This window comes from Haliotis asinina, chromosome 13, assembly GCF_037392515.1.
Source record: "Haliotis asinina isolate JCU_RB_2024 chromosome 13, JCU_Hal_asi_v2, whole genome shotgun sequence".
Taxonomy (NCBI): domain Eukaryota; kingdom Metazoa; phylum Mollusca; class Gastropoda; order Lepetellida; family Haliotidae; genus Haliotis; species Haliotis asinina.
In genome coordinates, this window is record NC_090292.1 from 27,061,134 (window position 1) to 27,077,499 (window position 16,366).

A 16,366-nucleotide genomic window follows, 5' to 3' on the forward strand; every position below is an offset into this window, starting at 1 on the left:
AAAGCATCCAGTAAACACACTTATCGATGCATGTTAATGAATCCATTAAACACTGTTATCGAAACATGTTAATGGATCCCATGGAGCATCCAGTAAACACACTTATCGATGCATGTTAATGAATCCATTAAACACTGTTATCGAAACATGTTAATGGATCCCATGGAGCATCCAGTAAACACACTTATCGATGCATGTTAATGAATCCATTAAACACTGTTATCGAAACATGTTAATGGATCCCATGGAGCATCCAGTAAACACACTTATCGATGCATGTTAATGAATCCCAGGGAGCATCCAGTAAACACTCTTATCGATGCATGTTAATGAATCCCAGGGAGCATCCAGTAAACACTCTTATCGATGCATGTTAATGAATCCCAGGGAGCATCCAGTAAACACTCTTATCGATGCATGTTAATGAATCCATTAAACACTCTCACACCAAGGAGCATAAGCATCCATTAAACCACGAACACACAGGGTGCGGCAAACTTTAATTTGTAATGTTCCTGACTTGGTCTTGAATCCTACATCAAACGCTGGATTATCGTGACAAAAATACTTTGAATATTTTTGCCACATTTTCCACAATAATACCCACAAGCACCTGCTGGAAGCATTCATTTAGTTTCACACTTTTTTATCTTCGTAACTGACATGTTGTCCCGTTGGGAAGCACAAGCTGTTAGTTCCCAGCCCAAACTCGTTACATCTTCCAAGATGCCACAAGTGGCACTTGTAAGCAAATGAACATGTTCACAAACACAACCGTTGACAGACGGTCCATCATACGCCCAAAGGGTGGTCTTTTAGCATTACCGAGTTACACTTGAAACCTTCGTGTTAACAACAGCGGTTCGAGGTAATAGCTTGGCGTTGCATTACATGTGCGCAGAAGCCAAAAGTGTAACGATTTGTCATAGTTCATATGGCATACATTAGCGGTGGAGAGTAGGTGATGGGTGTAGGTGAACGGCACGAAAGTTTGGCGCCAAGTGCATCATAATATCAGGCTTTGGTCTTGGTTTATTGAAACGTGGTGATGTTATAAAAGGCACATTCTCGAACAGCAGTAGATGGGTACCAGATAGTATGGTAATCTGATGGTAATTAACAGCAATGGTTGGTGTGTGGAGCAATGGGTTGATGGGAATAGTAATGTCAATGCGTACCTGTCAGAAGGTGCGGTGGGGTAGTCAAGTGGATAAAGTGTTCGGTCGCCACGTTCATGTTTAATTCCCACATAGGCACAATGTGTGAAGCCCATCTCTGGTATATATATATATATATATATATATATATATATATATATATATACACACAGAGAGATAGATAGAGATAGATAGATAGATAGATAGATAGAGATAGATAGATAGATAGATAGATAGATAGATAGATAGATAGATAGATAGATAGATATAATATTCATATTCCAGTACAATATATGCGACACGTCAACATCATGCTTGTGACTGCCTATAGCACATGGGTACAATGTGAGAAGTCCATTCCTGGTGTCCCTGTCGTGATGTTACTGAAATATTGCTAAAAGTTTCGTAAAACCACCATTCACTCACTCACTCACTCTCTCAATGGCTATTAACACTCTGCAAAGGTCAGTTAAATGACATGAGGAAATTATAGACCATAACAGGTAACAAAACAGATGTATATATAATTAATTATACAAAAACGGGACCGAATACTACAGGTCCTAGACCTCATTGTATCATCGATGAGTCAAACCTCAATTTGTTCATGAAAATCCCTTGAAGGTCCTGGTTTCCCAACTACTCAGATCGATGTTCATGCTGTTGATCACCGGATTGTCTGGTCCTGACTCGATTATCTACAGACCGATACAGACTAATTATATAGCTGGAATATTGCTGAGTGTTGCGTTACGCCTAAACCCACTCCCTGCTCCTCTCGTTCATGAGAAGCTCACCTAGCAGTTGTTTGTATATATATATATATATATATGGTCTTCAGCAACCCTTGCTTGTCGTAAAAGGTGACTAACGAGATCGGGTGGTCAGGCCATAGCTGACAGGCGTCATCGTATCCCAAGTGCTTAGATTGATGCTCATGCTGCCGATCACTGGATTATCTGGTCCTGACTCCAGTAGTTACAGACCGTCGCCGACAACACGATGTCCAAGAGTCACCATGACAGCCACTCCGTCACAACCACTGGACACATGTCCAGCATATTGCCTTACTCTGTTAATAAATGCCAACGATCAATCCATCACTGGCAGAACCCTTGACACGCTTCCCTAAAGGGTTTCATTACAGTGAGACTCGTATAACAGATATGGTCTTAACTGTTCTACCATTATTTTACAGAAATACTTCTTCGCGAAAACAGAATCCACCGTAGGGGTTCGCGAACTCGGTGCCAGAATCCTTCGTTGGGCTTGCGAACTCGGTGGCAGAATCTTTCATTGGGTGCGCGAAGCTGGTACCAGAATCCTCCTTAGGGGTTAGCCATGTTAGGAATCGAAGCGAGTCTTCTTCGTGAAGGGCTAAATCTTTAACCACTTGACCACCCCACCATTATAATATGGACTTTATTGCGGTCTATTGTAGTGTATAGGTAACCTTTGCCAGTACACAGACCAGGTTGCCGTTGTTCAAAATAACCTTAGCACTAAGACTACCTTACGCCTATGTTAAGGTATGAATGCTAAAGTCACTTTAGTGCTAAGATCGCTTTGTACAACGATATCCTGGGGTTCCTTTCACGAAGCAGCCTTTACTTAGGTTTCTCCATAGCGCCCATTCTTTAACATTGCACTAAGGTTACCTTAGTGCCTTACGATCACCTTAGTGCTTTGTACCTTGAAGGTCCGGCGTAGAATAGGCCTCCAGCAACACATGCTTGCCATAAGAGGCCGCTATGCTTGTCGTAAGAGACGACTAAAGGGATTAGGCTAGCTGACTTGGTTGACACATGGCATCGGTTCCCAACTGCGCAGATCGCTGCTTATGTTGTTGATCACTTGATTGTCTGGTCCAGACTTGATTATTTACGGACCGCCGCCATATATTTGGAATATTGCTGAGTGCGGCGTAAAACTAAACTCACTCTCTTGGTGCTTTGTGAAGAGAGACCCTGAAGCATAACCCAGCGTGACTTTTATTTGGACAACGTTATACAATTTTTGTGTTTCTTTCAAATACGTGAATGTTCCACTACATTCTCTTTGCTTCAGTTTTATATCCGTTGTTTCGATTAATTCTCTTGTGTTAGTTTTTAATTTTAATGCTCGTCGGTACTCTGATTATCTCTTGGCATTTCAAATTTCTTTCAAAACCGCGTTGCGCCATTTCTTAAATCTAACAACAAGACATTTCGCTAAACTAATTATGCTACTAAAATACAAGCTTAGAGTTTAAGCTTGATTCGGCACAGAATCACACATAGCCATTTACAGATGATGAAATCAAATCATGTAACGTCCTTGAGGTTATTCTATTCTACTCATACAGAAACACTAAACCAAATCCCTTTCTCATTTGTCTTCAATAGTTTACATATAAGCCATTACATGAATATTCTCCATTAGCTAGACATTGCCGCGATGCACTAGCTTAGGTATATCCTCCGCGGGAATAGAAGAGCCAGTAAACATATAAATACTTAACAAGGAACACATGTACATGAAACCAGATATGCAGGTGTCACTACAGTCGTAACATCAAACTCCTTAATACTTGGCAATTGGGCATAAAATTCCCATAGAAATGACATGTCATTATGATCTGAATAACACGTAAATGAGCCATTTCCTGCATGTCAAGTCTGATTGGGCTCTTGGGACACAACGATAATGTGGAATGGCATGTAACTCTTCTATTATTAAAAAGGTTCATAAACATGTAAATATGACTGACACATTTGTTATTAGAAACTGTACAGAAGAGACAGGAAAATCCGAAAATCCTCAACGCATTTATCCAATGTTCTGAAAAAAATGCGATTAATCCAAGACATAAATACAACTAACGTATTGTCTCTTGGGGGCATTTTACTAATACGATTACCTTTCAGGTACCCATGTTATTAGCGTCGACAAAAAAGTTTGAAACCATATTGGAAAATGACACACATGCTATTTGAAACAATTAGTTATGAACACAGCCTGCTATTTTATTGTTCCTAGAATGCCTGGCTTATTTTTTACACTTCCAAAGCAATAACTGCGAGTTTACAGATAGAATCCAGTCCCGGTTCTTCGATGTATCTAATGTGCCCGCAGCAAAATTAATGTTCTTCAATATTTATAGAAATTAGACTCTGGTAAACATTAGGATTTGATTGTTGATTACACGTATACTTCAGTTTCATTGCTGTGAGCAATCTGCCGGTATCAAAGGAACGCAGGTTATTAATGTTCTTTAAATGTGATCCATTCCTGCTCAGTTATTGCGAAAGTAGATCCTGACAATCGATTGCAAATCACAAGCTGCAATACGCTAGCGAAGATGACACCGGACCAACATAAAAGAACACAAACCAGTGGAAGTCAATGTATGCTACGATAAGCCAGGTTTTAAGAACACCAGCACAGTTGATATTGGTTGGTTGGTTTGTTCGTTGTTTAACGCCACACTCAGGAATATTCCAGCTATATCGCGGCGGTTTATAAATCTGGACCAGATAATCCAATGATCATCATAGGAATGGAGAATTATCTTGGCAAACCCAAGTCTGTGCGGAACTGTAAACACCCATAAGAAATAGATTCATGTTACATGTATATGGCTTCGGAATATGGAATATAAAGCCGCGATACAAATTCTACATGGAATCTGTTAAAATGTATATTCATTCCTGGAAACCTATCGGCACTTTTCACTCTAGCCAATACAAAGCCAACGTTACACGCCGGCACTAAACAGGCCAACATAACTGCCTAGGACATCACTGGCCAACAGTTACCATCACAAGCCAATAAAAGTTCTGTAAACGTAATATATTTTATCTACTGATACTGAATATGTTTGTGTCTTTAAGCTTACCACTCATCTGTTGTTATTTATGTGTCGCTGACAAAATGGCTGTAGTGTATACACCGTGCGTGCTGATATATCTTTGCCTTCTGATTTTTGTACCAGCGAGTGAGACACTCAACACGTCGGTAGTGCTTCTTTCTCAGTCCGCTGTAGGGTTTTTCGAATCAGCAAAACCCAACAAGACCTCACACGAACAAACGAAAGCTAACACTCTCACGAACTGTCAAATTCCACCGCTATCCCGAACATAAGTCACCTCTCTCCCACTCGTGTCAGTGTTAGCCACCAGAATTCAGCTCAGTGCCACTCAAGTCAACGCAAGCTATTTTAGCACACTAAAAGCCCATAAAACCCACCACAACAAATCGCAAGCTAACAAAATCCATTTAAAGCCACAAACGCCATGGCAGACAGGCAGACAGACAGACAGACAGACAGATTGTTTATGAAAGTCTCACCTCAATATAAAATAGATACAACATAACAATGCAAAAAGTTAAGCCACCCCTACTAAGAATTATGCGAGATTAGGTTCTTTAGAGTGTACACTAATATAATATATAAATTATCGTATTAAATGATAAACCTTATAACAAATAAATATACATATTCATGTTTTGCATTGCAATCCACCGCCATCTGCCAAAAGCCATCACATTACAATCTCAATCCCAAAGAGCAAAGACAAGTCAACGCAACCCAAAATAGGACGCAGGGCAACAGCCGATATTACAAGGATAAAATATCAGCTTTTTTAAAAGTCTATATGACAGTCTTATTAGGGGGCGAACTTTAATTAAATAACCACAGACTCTGTTTCAGACGCGTAACCAAAAATGGTAAATATTAATCCGTAATTCCTGGTGTAACCGGGGAAGAGTATCATTTGACAGCATCGTGGTTTGCTTTGTAATAAAGACACACACTTGGGTATTATGTGGGATTTTAGTTTTATTGTCAACGTCATTGTAAATGCTCATTTCAGTTGCCGTGCCTCTCGGTCTGATAGCCATGCCAGCTCAAGCCAACACAAGCCATCGCAATCCCACACGACTTTACGCAAACCAATCTTTCTTACAGGATTTTGATTTCATTTTAAGCGGCATTGTATTCGTTCATTCCAGCCTATCAGCTTGAGCGTTAGTTTTCATTTCGCTGCATTTACACAAAGAAATGTGGGGTTACCAGAGTATTATCTTGAAACGTATTGCAAGAAATGCCAGATGTTACATGCATCACGATTGTAGCACATGATCTTCCTGATGCGTGTCATCAGTACTGTGGTGATGTAGGACATAGAATCTAACCCGATGTACTTCCTGATACCTGTTTCCATAGAAAGACAATATAGAGTAACACAGAGGTTAGGTGATCATGTGCGTGCATGCGTGTGCCTGCGTCTATATGGTTAAACGTATGTGTGACGAGTGTGTGTGTGTGTGTGTGTGTGTGTGTTTGTTTGTGTATGGTGTGACTGTGAGGCGTGTGTGTTACGTGTGGTTGGTGTGTGGCGTGAGAGTGTGAATGTATGGCGTGAGAGCGTGAGTGTGTGGTGTGTGCGCGTGTGTGACGTATGTGTACTTCGTGGTGTGTGTGTGTGTGTGTGTGTGTGTGTGTGTGTGTGATCGCTAAAGTCTGGCAGTTTTTTTTGAGGGAGCTAAGACTATATATGTTACCTCACATTCTAGTATCGTAATATCAATCTCAACTCCCTAGGAATCATACAACTCTTGCATCCACTAGGCGCACCGAGTTAATGTGCCTTTCCCATCCTGACGAGGTACCCATTCACACCTGGGTGGACTTGGACACATAGTCGGGGTACTTATAGGTTTGCTGGACTCGATTCTAGGTGTAGCACGTATTCGTGTGGCCACCATCTGGTCATCTACCAACGGATTCGTGGGTTCTTCTAAGTGCACATGTTTGCGTACTGCACACTAGGGTTTGTGACAACACTGAAAGAGTCTGCACACAAAGTTGACTCCAAGGTTTTTTACACCCGGTCACAGGTGGGCTCGATCCCGACACCTCAACCTGGCTGGATCACTAGCCTGGCGCCTAAGACAGCTCGCCTACCACACTCCCATTGATGTTACTCACACTAGTTCATAGTGATTCATAAAAAAACATCCTTATGCCATAATCAAACTCGTGCAATGCACTCTGTTTTTAGAAGTGATGACTAAAGTGTAGTGACGGGTTTTCTTTTCTAACATAAGGTAATATCCTGTATCGTAACACCTGGTGTTTATTTTAGAGGATTTACAGTACAAGTAACGTCCTTGAGGTCGAGAGTCAATACACAACCCACAACCCATCTCCTGTACAAGAAACATGATAAATTGGTTTGTTACTTCTCAGAATTTACTCTGGCCAAGTGGAGACTGTATTTAAAGTCAATGATATCTTTCACAACAATCCTATTGAAAAAAAGACGTGGGCAGAATCCTATATCAGCTGCAAGTAATAAATGTCAATCTCTAATTGGAAAGCTAATGAGACAAAACTGTCTCATTCACAGGTTTCATTACAACGCATTTTTTGGTCAGGAGTGCTTGCATGTGCAGAACGTGTTGCAATTAGCCAATCAAAAGCATTCGTGCCAGTGGTTCATTCTGCGGCGCTGGTCGATACGGCGGTGAATAAACCAAACAGCGATTACTGGTGTTTATTAGCCTAATAATTTCCATCGTGTTGAATTAGACAATTGATTCGGAACACAGGCCGTCGGAACAGAGACAGTATTGTGAATTTATTTACGAACTCGTAGAGCTTGCCGCGCTTCTGGTGATAATGATATCATGATATACACAGGTCTCCTTTGCGAACTAATAAGGTCAAATGACCCAGTCACAGCATATTAAAAACTGGAGACTTGATACTCTATATGGCTATGGCAATGCTTTTTTCAGCACGATCTTCTTCTTCTCAAATTTTTTTTCTTGTCACCTTTATTTAGTGTTGATTTCCTTCAATTGGGTGTTGCGGCGGTGGACAAATTTCACGCTTTTTCACAAATCAGACTATTTTGGTATTCAAGAAGAGATAATCTCTGTCTGAAATCTTAAGCCAGGAAGCCCAATTTTACACACGAGCATGTACTCGTTCCGCATTCAGTTTTGAGATCAATTTTATTACAAATTGGTTTCTTTATCAGGAAAATGATGCTGATTAGACAAAACCGGCGTTTTACAAGAACATTTAAAGGAAAAAGGCGGGAATGTTAACAAATATAGCAGGATTCAAGAGTTGTGACTTTATGAGATTATCTTCCTTAAATATGCCTCAATACAATACCTTTTTCTGCTTCTTGATTTTCAAGGGTTTAAAGTTTTCGTGTACAAGTGTTACAAAATGCACATTGTACAGAAAAGGTAGTTTTCCCTGACGATGGATACAGGGAAGCAGGCCATTACACAGTGTGAAGAACCCAATCAATATCTTTTCAATGTGGCGAACCCGATCAATGTATTTTAGTAGGGTAGGGAATGTGCTGTTATTTAGTGTTTTAAAGTATTACCAGCAAATGCTGGAATATAAAAAGGTTTTCCTGTGTATATTAACTCAGAAACATACCGGTAAGTCTGATACTATGGAAGTTCTCATTTCACGACACAAACTCTTCGTGCTGTACTCGACCCGTCACATTAGACTCTCATATTCATTCTGTGTGACTTGTACCACATGCTCCTGTGATGTGAAGAATTGCATTGCCTTTATATGTGTTTCTGACGGGTGGTATCGTCGGTGGGTGGATACTCTGTCCTCGCGAACATCTCGTGTCATTACTGCTATATGTTCTTTTTACATACCCGGGATCGCACGATACATACAGTGGAAATCTGATAAGTAAGCTTTCAAGGGACTCCTCAAAATTGTATACTTATCAGGTTTCTTACTTATCCAAACATATCAATATCTGCAAATGACAGAGTAACGGACAAGATTTGTAAGTAATATAACATGTCTTATTGCACCGGTCTACTCACTGATACTCCCAAGCTACACGTAACAATGAACAACTCATCAGGGCTGGCCTCCAGTTGTCAGTGTATTGTAAACTGCTTACGCCAGAGCAAGATGTAAGTGGGATGTTTATTTACCTGGTGACTGACACATGTCCCTCAGGTCAGATTATGTGGTGATCGCTAATTTAGTTATGAGGTCTCGTTTGGTCAGTAATTTACTTCCAGGGACCATGTAAAAACGTTTACGTAAGCGGTATTGTTTACTTATTGAACTTTTGTTAACAGGACTCAAATAGTGATCATTAATGAAGACGTTTGCCGGGAACAAAGAATAGTGTCTACTTATCCGATATATTTAGTTAAGCGGTTTTTACTTTGGTGGTTTCCACTGTATATTGAATGACGTACACAATGTATACAAAATGCAGCAAAATTATCATTTTCATGATATTCAACTAACAATACCTTAAAACAAAAGCATGGTGTTTTGGCAACAAGTAGGTCACAATCAAGCACTTACCAAAATATTTTCACTCGCGTAACCTTAATTCGTGGATATTATAGAAGTGCGGCTAAATTCATATTTCAAATGCATGATTTCATTTTGTATAAGTTTGTTGAAGCAACCCATTTCCAATCATCACGCATTCATGTTCTCACAAAATGTGACGTCGCCTTGTTTCGTTTACCTGGTTACATTAGACCACTATAACACCCAACAGTAAGTATTGACACCAAGGAAAGTAGACGGCGAGACGTTAGAGCTAAGAGTGTCTTTCTACTTGAAATTTTGTATTAGTGACCTGGGGCTATTTATCTCAATGATGGAAATTATATTTAGTGTACTTGTGTGTAATGCACATGAAACATGAGATTCGGAACTTTTTCGCCAGCGAGGCATTGTTTCCACGATCCACGAATCAAGGTTATCCACGAATTTAGGTTACAGTTCTGTAATTGAATTTTGGTTGGACTTTTAAAACCATATATAATTATGTGTACCATTCATTAGGCTATAATCTGAGAATAGTTCACTTTTATCGAGAGAGACATATAACATCGTAGTTGGCTTTGAAGATTGGAATTGGAAGCCTCTAAGTGACTGAGAAAAGAACCACAAGACTTGGAAAGACGTCACGCCCCTCCAGAGAGAAATGAGCCCTCAGCACAAATGCTTGACGTAACCTATGAAGATCTGAGAGAGAATTGGTCTTCTTAGGCATAACCTATGAATTGGGCCGTCTTTAGCAGCCCATACTCATCGTAACCGTGAAGATCCAAGATGGAACTGGTCTTTAGCAGCCCATACTCATCGTAGCCGTGAAGATCCAAGATGGAACTGGTCTTTAGCAGTCCATGCTCGTCGTAACCGTGAAGATCCAAGATGGAACTGGTCTTCAGCAGCCCATGCTCGTCGTAACCGGGAAGATCCAAGGTGGAACTGGTCTTTAGCAACCCATACTCATCGTAGCCGTGAAGTTCCAAGATGGAACTGGTCTTCAGCAGTCCATACTCATCGTAGTCGTGAAGATCCAAGATGGAACTGGTCTTCAGCAGTCCATACTCATCGTACTCGTGAAGATCCGAGATGGAACTGGTCTTTAGCAGCCCATACTCATCGTAGCCGTGAAGATCCAAGATGGAACTGGTCTACAGCAGCCCATGCTCGTCGTAACCGGGAAGATCCAAGGTGGAACTGGTCTTTAGCAACCCATACTCATCGTAGCCGTGAAGATCCAAGATGGAACTGGTCTTTAGCAGCCCATACTCGTCGTAGCCGTGAAGATCCAAGATGTAACTGGTCTTTAGCAACGCATATTCATCGTAGTCGTGAAGATTCAAGATGGAACTGTTCTTTAGCACGGCATACTCATCGTAGCCGTGAAGATCCAAGATGGAACTGGTCTTTAGCAGTCCATACTCATCGTAGTCGTGAAGATCCAAGATGGAACTGGTCTTTAGCAGCCCATACTCACCGTAGCCGTGACGATCCAAGATGGACCTGGTCTTTAGCAACCCATACTCATCGTAGCCGTGACGATCCAAGATGGAACTGGTCTTTAGCAACCCATACTCATCGTAGCCGTGAAGATCAGAGATGGAACTGATCTTCAGCAGCCCATGCTCGTCGTAACCGGGAAGATCCAAGATGGAACTGGTCTTGAGCAGTCCATACTCATCGTAGCCGTGAAGATTCAAGATGGACCTGGTCTTTAGCAACCCATACTCATCGTAGCCGTGAAGATTCAAGATGGAACTGGTCTTTAGCATCCCATACTCATCGTAGTCGTGAAGACCCAAGATGGAACTGGTCTTTAGCAGCCCATACTCATTGTACTCGTGAAGATCCAAGATGGAACTGGTCTTTAGCAGCCTATACTCATCGCAGTCGTGAAGACCCAAGATGGAACTGGTCTTCAGCAGTCCATACTCATCGTAGCCGTGAAGATTCAAGATGGAACTGGTCTTTAGCAGCCCATACTCATCGTAGCCTTGAAGATTCAAGATGGAACTGGTCTTTAGCAACCCATACTCATCGTAGTCGTGAAGACCCAAGATGGAACTGGTCTTTAGCAGCCCATACTCATTGTACTCGTGAAGATCCAAGATGGAACTGGTCTTTAGCAGCCTATACTCATCGTAGTCGTGAAGACCCAAGATGGAACTGGTCTTCAGCACTCCATACTCATCGTAGCCGTGAAGATTCAAGATGGAACTGGTCTTTAGCAGCCCATACTCATCGTAGCCGTGTAGATCCAAGATGGAACTGGTCTTTAGCAGCCCATACTCATCGTAGTCGTGAAGACCCAAGATGGAACTGGTCTTTAGCAGCCCATACTCATCGTAGTCGTGAAGATCCAAGATGGAACTGGTCTTTAGCAGCCCATACTCACCGTAGCCGTGACGATCCAAGATGGACCTGGTCTTTAGCAACCCATACTCATAGTAGCCGTGAAGATCCAAGATGGAACTGGTCTTTAGCAACCCATACTCATCGTAGCCGTGAAGATCCGAGATGGAACTGATCTTCAGCAGCCCATGCTCGTCGTAACCGGGAGGATCAAAGGTGGAACTGGTCTTTACCAACCCATACTCATCGTAGCCGTGAAGATCCAAGATGGAACTGGTCTTTAGCAACTAATACTCATCGTAGTCGTGTAGATCCAAGATGGAACTGGTCTTTAGCAGCCCATACTCATCGTAGCCGTGTAGATCCAAGATGGAACTGGTCTTTAGCAACCCATGCTCATCGTAGTCGTGAAGATCCAAGATGGAACTGGTCTTTAGCAGCCCATACTCATCGTAGCCGTGTAGATCCAAGATGGAACTGGTCTTTAGCAGCCCATACTCATCGTAGTCGTGAAGACTCAAGATGGAACTGGTCTTTAGCAGCCCATATTCATCGTAGCCGTGAAGATCCAAGATGTAACTGGTCTTTAGCAACCCATACTCATCGTAGTCGTGAAGATTCAAGATGGAACTGGTCTTCAGCAGCCCATACTCATCGTAGCCGTGAAGATTCAAGATGGAACTGGTCTTTAGCAGCCCATACTCATCGTAGCCGTGAAGATCCAAGATGGAACTGGTCTTTAGCAACCCATACTCATCGTAGCCGTGAAGATGCAAGATGGAACTGGTCTTCAGCAGCCCATACTCATTGTACTCGTGAAGACCCAAGATGGAACTGGTCTTAAGCAGCCCATACTCATCGTAGTCGTGAAGATCCAAGATGGAACTGGTCTTTAGCAGCCCATACTCACCGTAGCCGTGACGATCCAAGATGGACCTGGTCTTTAGCAACCCATACTCATAGTAGCCGTGAAGATCCAAGATGGAACTGGTCTTTAGCAGCCCATACTCATCGTAGCCGTGAAGATCCGAGATGGAACTGATCTTCAGCAGCCCATGCTCGTCGTAACCGGGAGGATCAAAGGTGGAACTGGTCTTTACCAACCCATACTCATCGTAGCCGTGAAGATCCAAGATGGAACTGGTCTTTAGCAACTAATACTCATCGTAGTCGTGTAGATCCAAGATGGAACTGGTCTTTAGCAGCCCATACTCATCGTAGCCGTGTAGATCCAAGATGGAACTGGTCTTTAGCAACCCATGCTCATCGTAGTCGTGAAGATCCAAGATGGAACTGGTCTTTAGCAGCCCATACTCATCGTAGCCGTGTAGATCCAAGATGGAACTGGTCTTTAGCAGCCCATACTCATCGTAGTCGTGAAGACTCAAGATGGAACTGGTCTTTAGCACGGCATACTCATCGTAGCCGTGAAGATTCAAGATGGAACTGGTCTTTAGCAACCCATACTCATCTTAGCCGTGTAGATCCAAGATGGACCTGGTCTTTAGCAACCCATGCTTGTAGCCGTGTAGATCCATGATGAAATTGGTCTTCAGCAACATATGCTTGTCATAGCCAGTGAAGCTCGGAGGTGGAGTTGGTCGTCTTCAACAACCCATACCTGTCGCAGCCCATGAGAATCCGGGTTAAAATTCCTGACTTCAAAGTAAGGGCTGGAACAGATTCTAATACCACTTTGATGTGTTACCAAGTTACGGTTGTATAGAAGCAAAATCTTGGCACCCGAATATTCATTCTCTTTTCATCATTTTGCGGTTCTTTTTAATGTCGGATAACTCGAAGTATTTATGAAAGGTGTTTGATTGTACTGTTAAATGTGCGTTTGGCATCCAGTGGGCCAGGCAAGCATGGACAGGGCAACATAAATTAGCCGGTTAATGGAGAGTTTAAGAACGGCATTTAACACATGATTTACACACGTTGTGAAGACTGAAACGTTTATAACTGCATCAAAGTCATTACCATTGAATATCTCGTTTATTTAACTGTCCACTGTTACATATGTTGTTTTCGTTTGGCGTATATATTCTTTGCTCAGCAGTGTATTCATAAATCCGATAAATATTTGTGTGTTCATGATTACTCTATGTTTAAAACTGAAGCCGTCGACGTCCTCCTCCTCCTCCTCCTCCTCCTCATCATCATCATCATCATCATCATCATCATCATCTTCAGCATCATCATTGTCAGCATCATCGTCAGCAACATCATCACCACTATCATGTAACAATAGGTTCTGTAAGAGCAGCGCATTGATTACTATACAGTGAAAGCGCAATTTGACCAAGATGGTTTCCATTACCAATGACACTCTTATAAACTGCACGCCGTTGTATTTCACAGTGGTAGAGATTCAACAACCAGACTTTGTTTTTGCCACTTGCCATTGTATACCTTCTGCGTAGATCGATGTTCACGCTGCTGATCAGAGGATTGTCTGGTCCAGACTCGACTATGTACATGCAATCTGGAATATTGTGTTAGTGAGTGTGGCGTTGAACAACAAAACAAACAAATACAATTAAAGATTTAGACTCTAAGAAACGAACCTGCAAAAGATAAATGAAAGACATAAAACCCTCTCAAAAAGCAATTCAAAGAAATGTCTGCCAACAGCATAGTACCTTTACGACTGTGATCGTTTTAGGAGCACGTTTTTGATATGACGCTCACAGTGAGTGAGTGAGTGAGTGATAGCATTTATTTCTATTAGCCCTGTTAGTTGTATCCACTGACCTCCATATGCTGTGCGTCGTCATAGCATTGTGACGTCATTGTGACGAGTTAACCGTTACTGTTCAGGTGTACCTGATGATGGGGCCAAGAAAAGCCTGGGAACGTTGTATTCAAAGAATAAAAGAAGATGAAACCCAGAAAAATACACTGTGATCGTTTCTAAAACCAGCGTACAGCTCCCATTCTTACGAAAATCGTCATATTTTCAGAAACGTTTCCGTTCAAGAAATTTTCTTCTCACAGTTAGTCATACACGCACCATACATCTTAACAACTAAACATCTCCTGTCATCGATTTTGCACTACCGCGTCAAAGAAATGCGTACGCGATGTATCCTGAAGACCAAGTGCCACAAAATGCCCAGAGTACAGGGTACTCGATGAAGCTCTGACAAACTCGACGCTGATGAATTGAGACCACTGTCATTAGTTATAGTTTCCGACAAAGCCACACCATCTGTTCAATAGATGAAACATTATAAGCCTCTGCCGGAGCCCTTGTTGGGTACTTACAACCAATTGCAGATCAAATTTGGCATAGTTTGTCAAAGCAGTTGTTTAAGTACGTGTCCGTATCGATTGGCTATTCGTCGCTGTCCTGGCTTATCGTGATAAGAAGCTTCAGAGGACGATCTATCATGGAAGGACCAGCGTACAAACACTTGCTACTTCCGGGACCGTGGTGCATTGTGGGAGGAGTACTGCTGTGTCAGTATCTGATGTATGTGTTAGTTAGGAGTCCATGAATAACTGCGCCCGACGATGAGTAGACGCGAGCGGCAGCAGTATTGGGATGTGTGGGTGGAAACTCGCAGGTGGTTTCATACGTATCTGCAGGATTAGAGAGCCGAGTGAGTAAGCGAGTTTAGTTTTACCCCGCACTCCGCTAAAAACGGTATTCAATATATAATGTTCAGTTATGTAGTTATTTTGAATTAAAGGTTTCACTGCGATATTAGCAATGTCCCTTTAATATAATGCGGTGGGGACACTAGAAATTGGCTTCACGCATTGAACCCATGTAGGGAATCCGGAACACCGGCGGGACAAGAGAACGCTTTACTTACTGGGCCACCCCTACCACCCATTATGTATTCTATTAGATACACATTCCAGGGAACATAAATATATTGTCAGTTAAAGGAGAAAACCACCCGGATGTCGAAATAAATAGATCACTGAAATTCCTGATGGCACCGGGTGTTCGTAGAGGTTAGACGTGTCCTCCCTGTCGATCGAGGCATGCCAAACACCGGGTGTCCGCCGCCGTGCTGCTGCTGCTGCTGGAACAATGCTAAAAGCGGTGCAAAACTAAACTGACCCACTATCAGCCAGTTTAAAAACAAATATGAAATAAGCGGTTTGTTCGTGTTACATGTAGTAGAAGCCGCCTTATAACCTACGATTGTCATTTGAAGGAGCTTTGGGGATTGGGCCGTCAAGAGCGATATTTAGCTAGGGGTAACACGATGATGTGGGTGTACGTCACACATCAAAAACACGTGTACTCTTATAGCAAAGTATATTGCTGACTGTGACATTTTTTAATATGATATCTAACAATTATTAACGTTCATAAAAGTGAAAGAATGTACGGTTACTTTTATTCTCAGCAGCCCCCGGCTAAACACATGATACCGATCTAGGTTGCAATCTGTACGACATAGTGATACATATATTATTCTTTATAGAAAATATAGCTCAGCCTTTGTTGGATTCAATAAAAACAAGGCAAGTTACAGATGCACACATCGGAATA

The 16,366-nt window shown here is 42.0% G+C and overlaps 1 protein-coding gene across 2 annotated transcripts in view; it reads right to left on the bottom strand.

The window, feature by feature from the left end:
• Window positions 1-16,366, bottom strand: part of LOC137260339 (uncharacterized) — a 66,441-nt gene that overhangs the window by 18,428 nt on the left and 31,647 nt on the right. The window lies entirely within an intron of this gene.